This window comes from Pezoporus flaviventris, unplaced genomic scaffold (assembly GCF_033815535.1).
Source record: "Pezoporus flaviventris isolate CSIRO_AGI_PZ_B2104156 unplaced genomic scaffold, CSIRO_AGI_Pfla_v1 ptg000031l, whole genome shotgun sequence".
Lineage (NCBI taxonomy): Eukaryota > Metazoa > Chordata > Aves > Psittaciformes > Psittacidae > Pezoporus > Pezoporus flaviventris.
The window spans coordinates 35,073,627-35,089,782 of NW_026892579.1; positions in this window are offsets into that span (position 1 = coordinate 35,073,627).

Genomic DNA, 16,156 nt, shown 5'->3' on the forward strand with positions numbered 1-16,156 from the left:
GTGGGTTGGAAAAGAAAAAGGATAAAAGAGGGAAAACTCTGTTCTCATTTGGATTTTTTTTTTTAAACCTTAAAACACTGCAGTTGGCTTTAATCATTTTATCACTTAACTGTATCAAAGTAGCTGAGGTTAGTGCAAGGTGCTGAACACTCTTCTTGAACAATGCTTCCTTTGAGCTATTTATCCATGCAGTGCTCTGCTGGAATGCAACCACCAGAAATAGTATCTGATGGGCTTGTGCAAAACCCACTTAAGGTATATTATGTTGTCAAGGCAGATATGTAAACTAGCTCTTTCTAACAGGGGCTGTGTGTTTGATCTTAAATCTTCAAAACTTGGCATGTAAGCTGAAAGGAAAAAACATCACTTGGTCCTTGTCCACATCACTTAGTCTTCGTCCATGTCTTCATTGTGTTCAGTGAACCTTCAGACCAGAAGAATCCGAAATCCTATTATCAATACATTTTAGATAGTCTATTATGTATGCACATATGCTGACTCCATGTCTGGATTCATCACATCTAACAGTACCAGTGGGGTTCAGCATAAATCTATACGTTATGTGTCCCAGTGTAGGTGCAGTGAGTGTAAACTGCACCCATGGCCAATAGAGGTCTAGTCAACACAATCATTAGAGAATTGCATGGGCCACCACAAAGCCCACCCGAACTTAGGTGCTTAGATGCAGGCCTCCTGCCCCATTTGAGATGCTTCAGGGTTATCCCGTGGGATCTCCAGCTGCTGATATGGAGATCACACGCTATATGTGCCATATTTGATGGCTATGTGAGGCCACTTTATACATCCAGTTGTGACTCAAATGGTGCCAGATGCTATGCTTAGGGAACTCAGTCCCAGTGTAACATCAACACTGTAGACTTCTGCTTGAGCTAGTCCTCTTGTGTTATTCCCTTCTGCCCCTCTGTTGTTTTCTGTTGACATCTGTTTTATTATAATATGAACCATGCCTTGTAATGCCTCTTTTATTAGCATCAGGATTGCCCAGGTGATGGGCTTCTAGGCAAATATCTGCAGCTTTTTCTGGGAATATGCCTGCTTTAGGAAGCTGGGTGGAGAAGCCTTTGGAGGATGATGTTGGGTGTAGCCCTGGTGGTGTGCCGGGAAGGCTCTCCAGTCACACCTTGCTCCCACACCACTGCTCCTGTCTTGTAGCTGCTCTTCACCCTTTGGTCAGGACTTTTGGGAATTGTGTAATATGCCCTTGGCTGGTGCAGCTGCCAAGTTCACTGGTGTGTGGGTGCAGCACAGGCACCATTGACACACTCCTGCCCTGAATTTCTGTGAAAATAACACAGGAACAGGAGTTTCAGCAAGTAACCATAGCAACAATATAACAATTGTTGGTTTTAGTTGGGTTTTTATTTGGCTGGGTTTTGTGGGTGCTTTTTTGTCCTGGATTATCCTGAGTTTAAAACAGAAGAACTGATCATTTTCAGTTCTTACACAGTCTTGCAGGCTGCGGACTGTATCAGTATTAAAATAATAATACCGTTTAACTGAGGGCTTTCAAAGCTACTGCCTACACCCTTCTCTACCTTGGGTATTCAGCCATGGCTGACCAGTTTGGAAGTCCGCCTGAGGGTTCTTTTCTACGTCTAAAGGTGTGTCTGCATGGAAAAGGTATTCTGTAGAAAACCAAGGTGTGAATTGCAGTGCAAATAGCAAAATAAAGGTGTCTCCATTTGAACAGTCTTGTTGCCTAACCTAGGCATGTCTGAACTGATGGGGTCAGTGACACCTTGTTCTCCTTTTCCGTGCTTGATTTGGGCAGACAAGGACTAGCTCTACTCCAAAGTGGTGTAAGCATGTCATTGCAACACTGACCATGAGCTAAGGCGCTGGTCTGTGCTGACATACCCTGTGAGCTTTGTGCATATTAATTGCATTTATTTCCAAAATTCATAAAGCTAAATGAGTCAGAGGTATTTTTATTAACAAATTTTCCACCTGAGAATCATCATAACTTGTCATTTTGGACCACCTCCTTCAAAAGAGAGGTCCTAAGAGAAGATCTCCAGGCTTTGTGTTTCTGGCAGATACCCTGCCACTCTGCTAGATGTCAGCAAGATACAGAACTACTCACAGAAAATAAGAAAAGAAGAAGAAAACCCAAACACCCCCCCACCCCCACCCCCCCCAAAACAGCTGTGTTTGGAAATTTAAAGAATCACACTCCTTTCCTAGGAACGCCAAGAAGACACTTTGGTCAGTGGCTGTGTCACAAAAATGAAGGGGGTTGAGGGCAGCTCCTGTATAACCATTCTTTACAACCAACTGGCCCATAGCTAACTGTTCTGCAAACATGAAAAAGGACTTGAGATATTTCTTCTTTTTCTTCATGAGGGCATGACAGCAGATCTAACAGAGCAGTTTGTGCTCCTGTGCCTTGGCTTGTGGCAGGCTTAGAATCAAAATCTTGGTGTTTGTTCTGGTTATATGTATTTTTAGATAATGTTGCCCTGGCAGTGAGTGTGGGTTTCTCTCTCTCTTCTGTCTGTTATGTCTCCACTTGTCAAGTCTTAAATTTCTGTTTCTTTGCTGAAAGGGCTTTTACTCACTTTCACCATAAGATGGCTTCAAGAGGAGGAACCACCTGGGATGCAACAGGGCTGCTCATGCAGTGAGCAATATTTTGTCCTTCTGGGTTAGCTTATACATCGAATAGGGCTTGGCTTTTAAATACAAGGATAAATTATAGCTGCCTGATTACACTAAGTGCATAGACAGTCAATGATTATTTTACATTTGGCCTTAAGCTCAGCCTTTTCTTTCCAGGCTGCTGTGGCCCTGGATTCCTTATACCGACAAAACTCTTTCAGAAGTCCTTATTATACAGGCTATAATGCCTCCTAAAATATATAGAATGCATTACATCTTGCTTCCTTGAATAATATTTGTGTTTCCATCTTCACAATTTCTTTCTTTGTATTTTATTAATCCTGAGAAATTGAAATTTGTAACAAAAAGAATAAAATCAGATGCTTTATGTTTGGCTATTTGTTTAGCTGGGTTTCAAAATGATCGACTAATGGTCCTAAAGTGATGTCATCATAGTGTGGGGGTTTTTCCATACCATTCCATTTTCATCTCTCCATAATTCTTTGAATTTAGGTTTGCTAGCTGAGAAAATCCTGCAGAAACAGAGGATCTTCAGATGGTGAAAGGCTCAGGTAACTGATGCCTTTAAAGACATTCTGAGTGAGTATACACTACAAAAAAGTAAAGAAAAATTCCAAGAGGTGACAGTTTGCTGATCATGGTTTATTTGACCACAGTTATTAATGACATTCTTTAAATAGTTACTTGCTCACTTTTCTTTACCTGAAGTCTAACTAGAAGATATGACCAAGACTCCGTTTGTTCTTTTTTACATAAAAGGGCAATGTGCACCTTTAAATGGGGTCCAGACACATGCAAGTCATATGAGGATGTCATATATTCAAAGAGATTTTCTGTTTTCTCCTAGAAGATGCTGAAAAATTTATGTATAATATAGCCCATAATTGAGTAGGATGAAACCCAGGTTGTCTTCTCAGCTAAATTCATAGGTGATATATATAATGGTGGTATAAGTTACACATAAGTGATCTGCTTTGTGAAAGTAGGAAACGTAGTTTAACAAACACAAGAGAAGGATGGGTTATAGGAGAAAAATGGATGTAATAAGAATATATGAATTACAATACTTGGTGAGACCAAAGATCCAAGTAGCCCACTATCCTGCTGCTGGTAGGAGCCAGTAATGGATGCTTAGAGAGCGTACTCAGGAATCTGGCAGGGATGCTGCCATGTCTGTCTCCCCCTGATATAAGTACACTTGTTTTCATCAAGTTATAGATTGCTTGCATTGTGCTTAACTGGCTCATCCTGTGCTGACCATGCAGCTTTCTCTGCACTACTTGCAGATTTTCTTTTAATGAAACTTTCAGAAATTCTCCTGAGCAACGCAAAATAAAATAAAATAAATAAAAACTGTAATCAAATAAAAAAAAAAATTGAAAATCCCGCTGTAACTACAGATAAGAAACAAATGTGAAAGCTTAGCAAAGACAAGTTTTAAGGAAGTCTCAAAGAATGGCCATAAAAATAGCAGAAGGCAAAGTCTTCATGCAGTGGAGCACAGGGTGACAGGGGTTTGACATTAAAATAGAATTCCACCATAATCTGACACTTAAGGTGTGATCTCTTAGCTTTGGACTTTAATGAACTATATTAGTACAGCATCAAATTCCTGCAGCAAAAGTGATGCTTGTGTTTACTGGCTGTTGTCTATTGCTAGCACTTCAGATTCCCTAATATCTTTACCTAACCCAACAGCGTTTTCTGGGATGTGGCTGAATACCTGACTGGGAAGAGGGTTGCTGTAGAAGTTTAAAAACAATTCGTAGGAAAGGTGCAACACAGGAAAAGGACCACCTAAGTGCTGTTTATTTCATACAGCTAGAAATAATGCACAATAGAAAATATCAGTGTGCAACTTCTACAGTGAAAACAGTGTCATTAAAGTTGAATGATTCTATAAAACTGGAAATCATTTTTTGGATGGTAAATGGAGCAATAACAGTGTCTAGCAGATAGTCATTTTACTCTTGCCATTTTAAAAAATGCCTACAATACTCAATTTCTGCACCATTTAGATGGAAAGCTGGCCTGCATAACTCAAACTATATTTACATGACGTACAGATCTGGGAAAAATTATTTGACAACAAAAAATGCAACTTCAGCTTGCTCCAGTGTTTTTCAGACCTTATATAGAGTTTCAAATTGTGCCAATATAATGATGTTGAGGTTGAGGAGGAGGACTATGATACTGTCTTACATTTGTCACCAGCAGTGCTTCTTTACTCTTCTGCATGTGACACCATTACACAGGGAGAAAAAGGTATATGGTTTAGAACATTTGGAAGGACTTGCAGCCCAGGGTTCTTATTTTTATCTTGAATTGAACTGACTTATTCTAAATTGCATGGGATTTTTTTGTAGAGGCTACAGGAGCAGTTATAATCTCTGCATTCATCTGAGTATGGAAAATGTCCCCAGGTAAAACCTCTCTGGGTCGTGGTGACTCCAAAGTGAGTCATGGCTGAAAGACCATGCTTGTATTCTGGTTCTTTCCTTAGAGTGGTATAACTTGCTGCCACCCAGTTTGGGCTTTATTGTCATTTTGAGCAATCAGTCTTACAGATCAACTTGAAATACTCACTGCAAATGGGCACCAGATACTTTGCTATGCCACACACACACATAAAATTCTCTCTACCAGATGTAGTAGCAATCCCTGAAATAACAGATGCACTTCAGTGTGCCCAGAGTGTAGTCTCATTGACTTCAGCAGGGCAGTTCATGTGGTTAAAATTGAACAAGTATAAGCACTTTCACAGGTTGCGGTCATCAGGATGTCATTACACACCCCCAGGAACAGTTCAGCTTGGTGAGATCAGTTTTCTTTTGAATAAACAAACAAAGCCTTCAGCCCTGAAAAATGTTTTGAAGAGCTGTGAAAGGAGAGCGACATGGCAGGAATCAGATTTACCAACTTCAGACACAGATGCTGGAGTGTGGAGGGAAAGGCCCTGCACGCTTGGGGGTATTACTGGGGCACAGGGATTAGCAGTACTGGCACAGGGGAGCTACTGCGTCCAGTTCTATTTCAGAGGGTTCTGCAGACCTGTGTGAGCACAGCCAGTGTTCCCAGGTCCAGTGCTTGGTGTGGAGAGGCAGCCCACAGAGCTGGGTGACAGACTGATAACCAGAGAGAGGTGGGGCTGTAGCTGTCCTGTGGTGGAACTCCCGCTGCTTCACTGGCACCTTTTCTTTCGACTAGAGGTTTCATAAACCTGGGGTTAGCTCCCTCCTGACTTACGACATGAAGCATCCTTTCCTTTAATGGCTTCTGTGCTCTAGATTGTTCATTCCTCAATGTACGGAGTTGTTAGAAAGACTGAAGAAAAGTCCTCTGTCTTTGCAATTACCTTTGTATTAATTGATAATGGATTAATTCAAATTTAGGGCCAAAATCACAGTCTGTGTTGGCAATTAATTTGGTTCAGCAGAGTGATGCTATGAAGCTGTTTTTATAGCCACTGATGCTGGGGGCTGACTAACGTATGAGGTAAAGTAGAATAGGAACAGAATATTTTGGAAGCTGAGGCTAACATGGTTTTGTCATGCAACTTCCAGGGTACCAGTTTGTCCTGGGTTCAGCAGTAGCAGTCATGTTTTTCCTTTGTGGTAGCTGGCGCACTGCTGTTTTGACTTCCAGCCTGGGAACAGTGCTGGTGATACCGATGTTTTCGGTTGTTGCTAAGTGATGTTTACCCTGACCAAGGACTTTGTGAGGCTCATGCTCTGCCAGGGAGGGGGGGAAGCCAGGAGGAAGCAGAGATGGGGCGCCTGACCCAGGGTAGCCAAAGAGGTATTCCATACCACAGCACGTCATGCCCGGGGTGGGGGGTAACTGGGAGTTACCCGGAAGGACACGGGGCTTCCAGGTGGGACTCGTTTCTCGGCCGGTGGTATTGTATTCTCTTCCCTTGTTATTTTCACTTATCATTGTTGGTGGTGGTGGTAGCGGTGGTGATTTGTGTTCTACATTGGTTGCTGGACTGTTCTTGTCTCAACCCGTGGGAGTTGCACCCTTTCGATCCTCCTCCCCGTTCCTCCGGGAGCGGGAAGGGGAGAGTTCCCGGTGGGGGGGGGGGGGCCTCAATTGTTGTCAGCCCGGCACCACTCACTAGGAGTGAGTGAACAAGTTGTCTGACTGGGTTTAAACCACAACAGTTCTTTTGGTGCCCAACGTGGGGCACGAGGGGTTGAGATAATGACAGATCTGTCCAGATTAATAGTCACTCGTCACAATGCTGATTTATTGGCTCTCAAGGTTGTTCCTCTTGATCTCACAGTTTCAGTATATCATATCTTACTTCCATCCGGTATTTGCTGTATTAGTGTTTTTCAAGTGTGGGTCTTGGGCTAAGGTTTTTGTCTCGTTGTACTTTATGGTAATGACTTGTAATACAATAGAATCATTGATCATGAAACTGATCTGGCTTATGTTCCCAGTGTGGTCACCACCTTTATACTTTGGGAGGTATATAATAGAAGTGCTTAGCAATCACACATCTTTTTTCTCCTTCTCAGGTGCTCAACCTGTGAAGGAGACATCCTTTTACCCTCCTAGTTGTCCCCCCAGACCATCTGTATTTGAGAGTTTTGAAGTTTTTGAATGGCCTTTTAATGCTGTTGAGACTTGTTTGCTGATGGTGATGGGAATCACCATGCTAACACGCATACAGAGTGTGTTTTGCCCACTACTGATTTCAAGAGTTAAGCAGAGTCAGGTTTGGGTCTTGTCTGGGGTCAAACGACGATGTAGGAGGACCAAGAGATTTTCCCTGAGCCTGGACAGTCAGGAGTGGCAGGGTGTGGGGGATAGTATGGGCAAGTATCTAGGTCAGTGGGCCCCTCCAGTACTTTGGAATTTCACCACCGAACAACTGCAAAATCCAGAAGAATTAGTAAAACACTTAAATGAGGTGTGTGGTCATTCTGGCCATACCAGAGATGGACAAATCATGGCAAAGTGCTGGGGCTTGGCCTATGCTTACAGGGCCTTGTTCAACACTATCCAGCACCTTCAAAAGGAAGCAGCTTCATCACCCCCAGCAACAAGTACAGTCGCTACTCAAACTTTGGCTGCAATGAACAGCACAGCTACCCCAGCAGCAAGTACAGCAGCTGGTCAAACTTCGACTGCAACAGACAGCGCAGTTACCCCAGCTCCAAGCACAGCAGCTACACCACCCCCAGCAACAAGTACAGTCGCTACTCAAACCACAGTGATAATCACTGCAGCCAAACCAGAGGACCAATTCGTACCAATATCGGTTGCCCCTGTACGCAAGAGAACAAGCAAAAAGGAGGCAAAAAAGGGTGAAGCGAGATGAAGAAACAATGAATTCACCACCCGGTCCAGAATCTGATCAGGAGTCATCATCACATGACGAAGAAGAAGAAGAAGAGGTAACTTCTCGACCTCGGACCTCAACCCAGCTGCGGAATATGTGAAAAGATTTTACCCGTCAACCAGGGGAGCACATCATCACCTGGTTACTCTGATGCTGGGACAATGGGGCTGATGGTCACGAACTAGAAGGTACAGAAGCCAAGCAGCTGGGATCACTTGCTAGAGAAGGGGGACTTGACAAAGCAATTGCAAGAGAGAAAAAGTCCCTCAGCCTTTGGAGGCAGCTCTTGGCAGCTGTGAAAGAAAGGTTTCCATACAAGGACAATGTTATGAGCCGTTTGGCCAAGTGGACTACTATAGACAAAGGCATCCAGTCTCTGAGGGAATCAGCTATCGTAGAGGTGATCTATCACATCAAGCTGAATAACGGGGATACACCTATAGATCCAGATGAAGTTGAATGTACACGACCCATGTGGCGAAAACTTACACGGAATGCACCGTCATCATATGCCCATTCATTGGCAACAGTAACCTGGAATGACATAGTACCACTAACAGTGGATGAAATGGTTCATAAACTCCGAGAGTTTGAAGACAATCTCACCCCTTCCATCATCTCAGCTGTGGAAAAACTGTCCCAGGACCTCAAACAATTGAGGGTCGATCTATCTGATTTATCCAGCTCCTCATGTGTACCAACACACGTCTCAGCTATTAACAAAAGGCATCCTATTGTTCGAGAGAGGAGATACAGGAGGTATACGCCACGGGCTACCCTATGGTTTTACCTGCTGGATCATGGAGAAGACATGACAAAGTGGGATGGAAAACCTACTTCAGCTTTGGAGGAACAGGTGAGTGAACTGAAGTGGGGAGCAAGGGCCAAGACTGATTGTCCCATGAGAGCTACGGCTTCGGTCTCTGGTGAGCAGTTTCCCAGATGGAGTGGAAGAGCTGATTTTACTCCAGCTCCTGTGATAAGGAAGAATAATCCCTTTTACCATGACTTAAGTGTCCAACGCTGTGATGACCATTAGAGGGGCCCTGCCTCCAGCCAGGTGGAGGTAGGGGACAATCGGATTTACTGGACTGTGTGGATCAGATGGCCTGGCACATCAGTCCCACAGAAGTATAAGGTTCTAGTAGATACCGGTGCACAGTGTACCCTGATGCCATCAAGCTGTCAAGGGGTGGAACCCATCTATATTTCTGGAGTGACAGGAGGATCCCAAGAGTTGACTGTGCTGGAGGCTGAAATCAGCCTGACTGGGAGGAAATGGCAAAAGCACCCTATTGTGACTGGTCCAGGGGCTCCATGCATCCTCAGCATAGACTACCTCAAGAGAGGGTACTTCAAAGACCCAAAAGGGTACCGGTGGGCTTTTGATATTGCTGCTTTGGAGACTGAGGAAATTGAGCAGCTGTCCACCTTGCCTGGTCTCTCAGAAGATCCCTCTGCTGTGGGGTTGCTGAAACTCGAAGAACAACAAGTGCCAATTGCGACCACAACAGTGCACCGGCGGCAATATCGCACCGAGACTCCCTGATTCCCATCCATCAGCTGATCCGTAGACTGGAGAGTCAGGGGGTGATCAGCAGGACCCGCTCGCCCTTTAATAACCCCATATGGCCAGTGCGAAAGTCTAATGGAGAATGGAGGCTAACAGTAGACTATCGTGGCCTGAATGAAGTCACACCACCATTGAGTGCTGCCGTACCGGACATGCTAGAACTTCAGTATGAACTAGAGTCAAAGGCAGCCAAGTGGTATGCCATGATTGATATTGCCAATGCATTTTTCTCAATTCCTTCGGCAACAGAGTGCAGGCCACAGTTTGCTTTTACTTGGAGGGGTGTCCAGTTCACTTGGAACCGACTGCCCCAGGGGTGGAAACACAGCCCTACCATTTGCCATGGACTGATCCAGACTGCACTGGAACAGGGGCAAGCTCCAGAACACCTGCAATACATTGATGACATTATTGTGTGGGGCGATACAGCGGAAGAAGTCTTTGAGAAAGGGAGGAAAATAATCCAAATCCTGCTGAAAGCTGGTTTTGCCATAAAGCGGAGTAAGGTCAAGGGACCTGCACAGGAGATTCAATTTTTGGGAATAAAATGGCAAGATGGACGTAGACAGATCGCCACAGATGTGATCAACAAGATAACAGCAATGTCTCCACCAACTAATAAGAAAGAAACGCAAGCTTTCTTGGGTGCTGTGGGGTTCTGGAGAATGCACATCCCAAATTACAGTTCGACTGCAAGCCCTCTCTGTCATGTGACCCAGAAGAAGAATGATTTTAAATGGGGCCCTGAGCAACAACAAGCCTTTGAGCAAATTAAACGCGAGATAGTTCATGCAGTAGCCCTTGGACCTGTCCGGACCGGGCCAGATGTAAAAAATGTACTGTACACTGCAGCTGGGGAGAACGGTCCGACCTGGAGCCTCTGGCAGAAAGCTCCAGGGGAGACTCGAGGTCGACCCCTCGGCTTTTGGAGTCGGGGATACAAAGGATCTGAGGCCAGCTATACCCCAACTGAGAAAGAGATACTGGCAGCGTATGAAGGGGTTCGAGCTGCTTCGGAAGTGATTGGCACTGAAGCACAGCTCCTCCTGGCACCCCGGTTGCCTGTGCTGGGCTGGATGTTCAAAAGCAGGGTCTCCTTTACACACCATGCAACTGATGCTACATGGAGTAAATGGGCTGCACTAATTATACAATGAACTCGAATAGGAAATCCCAGTCGTCCAGGCATTCTAGAAGTCATCATGGACTGGCCAGAGGGCAAAGATTTTGGAATGTCACCAGAGGAGGAGGTGGTGCGCGCTGAAGAGGCCCCACCATATAATAAACTGTCAGAAAGTGAAAAGCAGTATGCCTTGTTTACTGATGGCTCTTGCCGTATTGTGGGAAAGCATCGGAGATGGAAGGCAGCTGTATGGAGTCCTGGAAGACAAGTTGCAGAAACTGCTGAAGGAGAGGGTGAATCGAGTCAGTTTGCCGAGGTGAAAGCCATCCAGCTGGCCCTGGACATTGCTGAACGAGAAAAGTGGCCAGTACTTTATCTCTATACTGACTCATGGATGGTGGCAAATGCCCTGTGGGGGTGGTTGAAGCAATGGAAGCATAGCAACTGGCAACGCAGAGGTAAACCCATCTGGGCTGCTGCACTGTGGCAAGATATTGCTGCCAGGGTGCAGAACCTGGTGGTGAAGGTACGTCATGTAGATGCCCATGTACCCAAGAGTCGGGCCACTGAGGAACACCAGAACAACCAACAAGTGGATAAAGCGGCTAAGATTGAAGTGGCTCAGATGGACTTAGATTGGCAACATAAAGGTGAATTATTTTTGGCCCGGTGGGCCCATGACACTTCAGGCCATCAGGGCAGAGATGCAACGTATAGATGGGCCCGTGATCGAGGGGTGGACTTAACAATGGACACTATTGCCCAGGTTATTCATGAGTGTGAAACATGTGCTGCAATTAAACAAGCCAAGCGGTTAAAGCCTCTTTGGTATGGAGGACGATGGTTGAAGTATAAATATGGGGAGGCCTGGCAGATTGACTATATCACACTGCCACCAACCCGCCAAGGCAAGCGCCATGTGCTTACCATGGTGGAAGCAACCACCGGGTGCTGGAAACATACGCTGTGCCCCATGCCACTGCCTGGAACACTATCCTGGGCCTTGAGAAACAGATTTTGTGGCGACACGGCACCCCAGAGAGAATCGAGTCAGACAATGGGACTCATTTCCGGAATAACCTTATAGATATTTGGGCCAAAGAGCATGGCATTGAGTGGGTATATCACATCCCCTACCATGCACCAGCCTCTGGGAAAATCGAACGGTACAATGGGCTGTTAAAAACTACACTGAGCAATAGGTGGCGGAACTTTCAAGCATTGGGATATGCACTTACCAAAGGCCACCTGGTTGGTCAACACCAGAGGATCTGCCAACAGGGCTGGCCCAGCCCAGTCAGAACTTTTACATATTGTAGAGGGGGACAAAGTTCCCGTGGTGCATATGAAGAATTTGCTGGGGAAGACAGTCTGGGTTATTCCTGCTTCAGGTAAAGGCAAACCCACTCGTGGGATTGCTTTTGCTCAGGGACCTGGATATACTTGGTGGGTAAGGTGGGAAGATGGGGGAGTCCGATGTATACCTCAAGGGGATTTGATTTTAGGGGAAAACAGCCAGTGAACTCAATTGTATGCTGTTGCCTGCTGTGTAATACTTTTATAGCTCATCAACTAGATGTCTCCAGGTCACCAGCGACTGGCCCTGACTTCCCTCCAACCATCATCCCAACAGAGAATGAACTTTGATAGAACCGGATGAGTTCCGCAGTAAAGGAACGACCAGCATCAGCAGGCAACGATCCAAAACTGCACACAGCCTTTCCTGCCCTGAAAGATTGTTACAAGAGATGGAACCTGACATCATGGACCGAATGGACTCGGCAGAATTATAGGGATTGGTCCATGCACTAAGAAAATGATTTTTTTCTCTTGGTCTGTATGTATATGGATGTATATATGTGGGAGAGCGATGGTGTATTGAAAATGTGGGATCTGAGCATGATGTGAATGGTATGGAATAAGGGGTGGATAATGTCCTGGGTTCAGCAGTAGCAGTCATGTTTTTCCTTTGTGCTAGCTGGTTCACTGCTGTGTTTTGACTTCCAGCCTGAGAACAGTCCTGGTGGTACCGATGTTTTCAGTTGTCGCTAAGTGATGTTTACCCTGACCAAGGACTTTGTGAGGCTCATGCTCTGCCAGGGAGGAGGGGAAGCCGTGAGGAAGCAGAGACGGGGCGCCTGACCCAGGGTAGCCAAAGAGGTATTCCATACCACAGCACGTCATGCCCGGGGTGGGGGGTAACTGGGAGTTACCTGGAAGGACACGGGGCTTCCGGGTGGGACTCGTTTCTCGGCCGGTGGTATTGTATTCTCTTCCCTTGTTATTTTCACTTATCATTGTTTTAGCTGATAGTAGCGATGGTGATTTGTGTTGTACGTTGGTTGCTGGACTGTTCTTGTCTCAACCCGTAGGAGTTGCACTCTTTCGATCCTCCTCCCCGTTCCTCCGGGAGCGCTGAAGGGGAGAGTTCCCGGTGGGGGGTGGGGGGGGGTGGTGGGGCCCTCGATTGCTGTCAGCCCGGCACTGCTCACTGGGAGTGAGTGAGCAAGTTGCCTGACTGGGTTTAAACCACGACACAGTTCTAATTCCTGCCTGGAAGAGGGACACTGATATTGCTCCAGAGGGCTGGAAGGATCTGAACATTCTCTGTGTTGTAACATACCGTCCTATGTCAAAATATACAGCTATAAAAGCAGAGAGAAAACTTTTGAGCCCACAGGCTTAATCTACTCAAGTGAATTAAATGTGCTGGAGTTGCCCAGCATTGGGGCTGACCAGCTAAGGCAGCCTATGCACATGGCACTGAACTTGCCCATCCTCCCAACCATGGAGACTGCATGCAGCCTGCTGTGGGGTGAGCCAGCTGCCAGACCATACCCTAAGACAGTTTGGGGGATTGCTAGTAGACCGGGACCCACATGCCAGGGACTGTTCAAACAGTGCAAGCAAATATATTGCAAAGCCTGGGACCACCTAGTATGCTGTTACAAAGATAATCACAGTGTATACTGGGGAAAGGCTCCAATGAGGGTAAATGCTAAGGCACTTAGATCTGTGTATGATGCTAATAGATTACTCTAACTTGCCAGATTTTCTGATGAGTTTTTCGGTTTCTGCTGTGTTTTCAGAAGTTTATCAAGCAAAGGCTAACTTGGCCTTCTGTCTTGTAGGAAACCCACTGATATACATGTAAAGAAAACCTCAACTATCAGAAAGGAGGCTGTAGTGATGTGGGTGTTGGTCTCTTGTCCCAAGTAGGAAGCTATAGGAGAAGAGGTAACCACCTTAAACTGCACCAGGAAAGATCTAGACTGGATATTAGGGAATATTTCTTCTCTGAAATGGTTGTCAAGCATCGGAACAGGCTGCACAGGGAAGTGGCTGAGTCACCACCCCTGGAGGTATTTAAAGGACGTGTAGATGTGGCGCTTAGGGACATAAGTGGACTTGGTAGTGTTTGGTTTATGGTTGACTCAATGATCTTAAGACTTTTCTAACCTAAATCATTCTATGATTCTATAAAATCAAGGCAAAATGATACTACTCTAGCTCACAAAAATGTCATTAAGTGTTCTGGGTTAGTTTGACAATTTGTCCTAGTTGCGATAGCACATAAAAGACAGTGCAAAGTTTTGTGGAGATGAAGGAACAAGGCCAAACTCTTGCTAACACAGGCCAAATAGACCTTTTGATCTTTGAGACGAAAATGAAACAGTTCAGGGAGCTGCTTGACCTGCTGAGGATGACAAAAGGTGTCCCATATGTCTGTGAGCCTCTTATTCAAATTTATGGGTGCCTCTACCATTGCATTTTCTGAGTAGCTAAAATGTTACTGAGTAGTGAGCTAAAATACCTAAATTCTACTTTTTGAAAGAGAAAAAAATATTCAGAATTAGCTTTTAAGCAGTTCATAGAGTATAAACCTTGTTGTGATATGAATAGATACAAGCATTATGGGATGTACCCCCCTTCAATGCATTATTTTGACAGCTTATTCCTTGGAGCCTACATGAGTTGAAAGTCTTTTATACAGAGACTTCTTCCTCAGATACTGCCTTAAGGGAATGAAGGATTGGTTTGTAACAGTGGATGGGGAGCTGAAGGATGAAAACAAATTCTGTTTACTAAAACATATTTTGGTGCTTAATCTGATCCTATGTGACCTCACACACATAGCAGAATTTAAAGAAACAAAGAGGAAAAACCTTGGCAGCTTGATGAAAGTGATTGCTGGTGTGTGCAGGGAAAGGAGAGAAGGGCAAGGAAAGATTCTGTTGGTGCAAGAATGGTAAGTACTGGAGAAGATGAATTTTACTTTCAAAATAATTACTGTGTCCTGGTCAAGTATCTCCATAAATCTGTAATATAGCCTAGGATTTGAGAACTACATCCTTTCTCTTCCTGAAATAAATTTTTGAGATAATATTTGCAGAGCTCCTTTTAAGAGTCTACAGGAAAAACATAACTGGCATGTATGATTTTATTCAGCAAAATAAAATTGTATTTTTCATCACTGATTTAGCTTATTTATTTGCAAAGATCTTTCTGACACCACAAAATTGTTATTCAGAACCAGACCTTGCACTTTGTTCAGAAATGACCTGAAAAAAAAATAGAAACATAGAATAGTTAGGGTTGGAAAGGACCTTAAGATCATCTAGTTGTAACCCCCCCCTGCCATGGGCAGGGACACCTCACACTAAACCATGTCACCCAAGGCTCTGTTCAACTTGGCCTTGAACACTCGAGCATTTACCACTTCAGGCAATCTGTTCCAGTGCCTCACCACCCTTACAGTAAAGAACTTCTTCCTTATATCCAGTCTAAACCTCCCCTGTTTAAGTTTTAACCCATTACCCCTTGTCCTGTCACTACAGTCCCTAATGAAGAGTCCCTAATGAAGAGTCCCTCCCCAGCATCCCTATAGGCCCCCTTCAGACACTGGAAGGCTGCTAGGACGCAGCCTTCTCTTCTCCAGGCTAAACACCCCCAACTTTCTCAGCCCGTCTTCATATGGGGAGGTGCTCCAGTCCCCTGATCATCCTCGTGGCCCTTCTCTGGACTTGTTCCAACAGTTCCATGTCTTTTTTTATGTTGAGGACACCAGAACTGCACACAGTACTCCAAGTGAGGTCTCACAAGAGCAGAGTAGAGGGGCAGGATTACCTCCTTTGACCTACTGGTCACACTCCTCTTGATGCATCCCAGGATAAGGTTGGCTTTCTGGGCTGTGAGCAAGTGAAGTCTGGGACACCATCATGAGAAATGTGCTGTATGGAAAGTAGCTATGAAAAATATCTCCTCCTTTTCATCCCCAACACACAGGCATAGTCCTTGTCCTGCCAGGAGGCACTGTCAAAGCCCCTGTCTGATGCTGATGCCAGCCTGTGCTGCATTTGGTGTGTCTGCCCTGCAGAGCCTGTGTGCAGGCTCCCCATCACTGCCCTGATGTCCGCTAATTTATAGATACAGAACTACATAGCGCTGTGGGCAAGTTTTTTGGACTGTT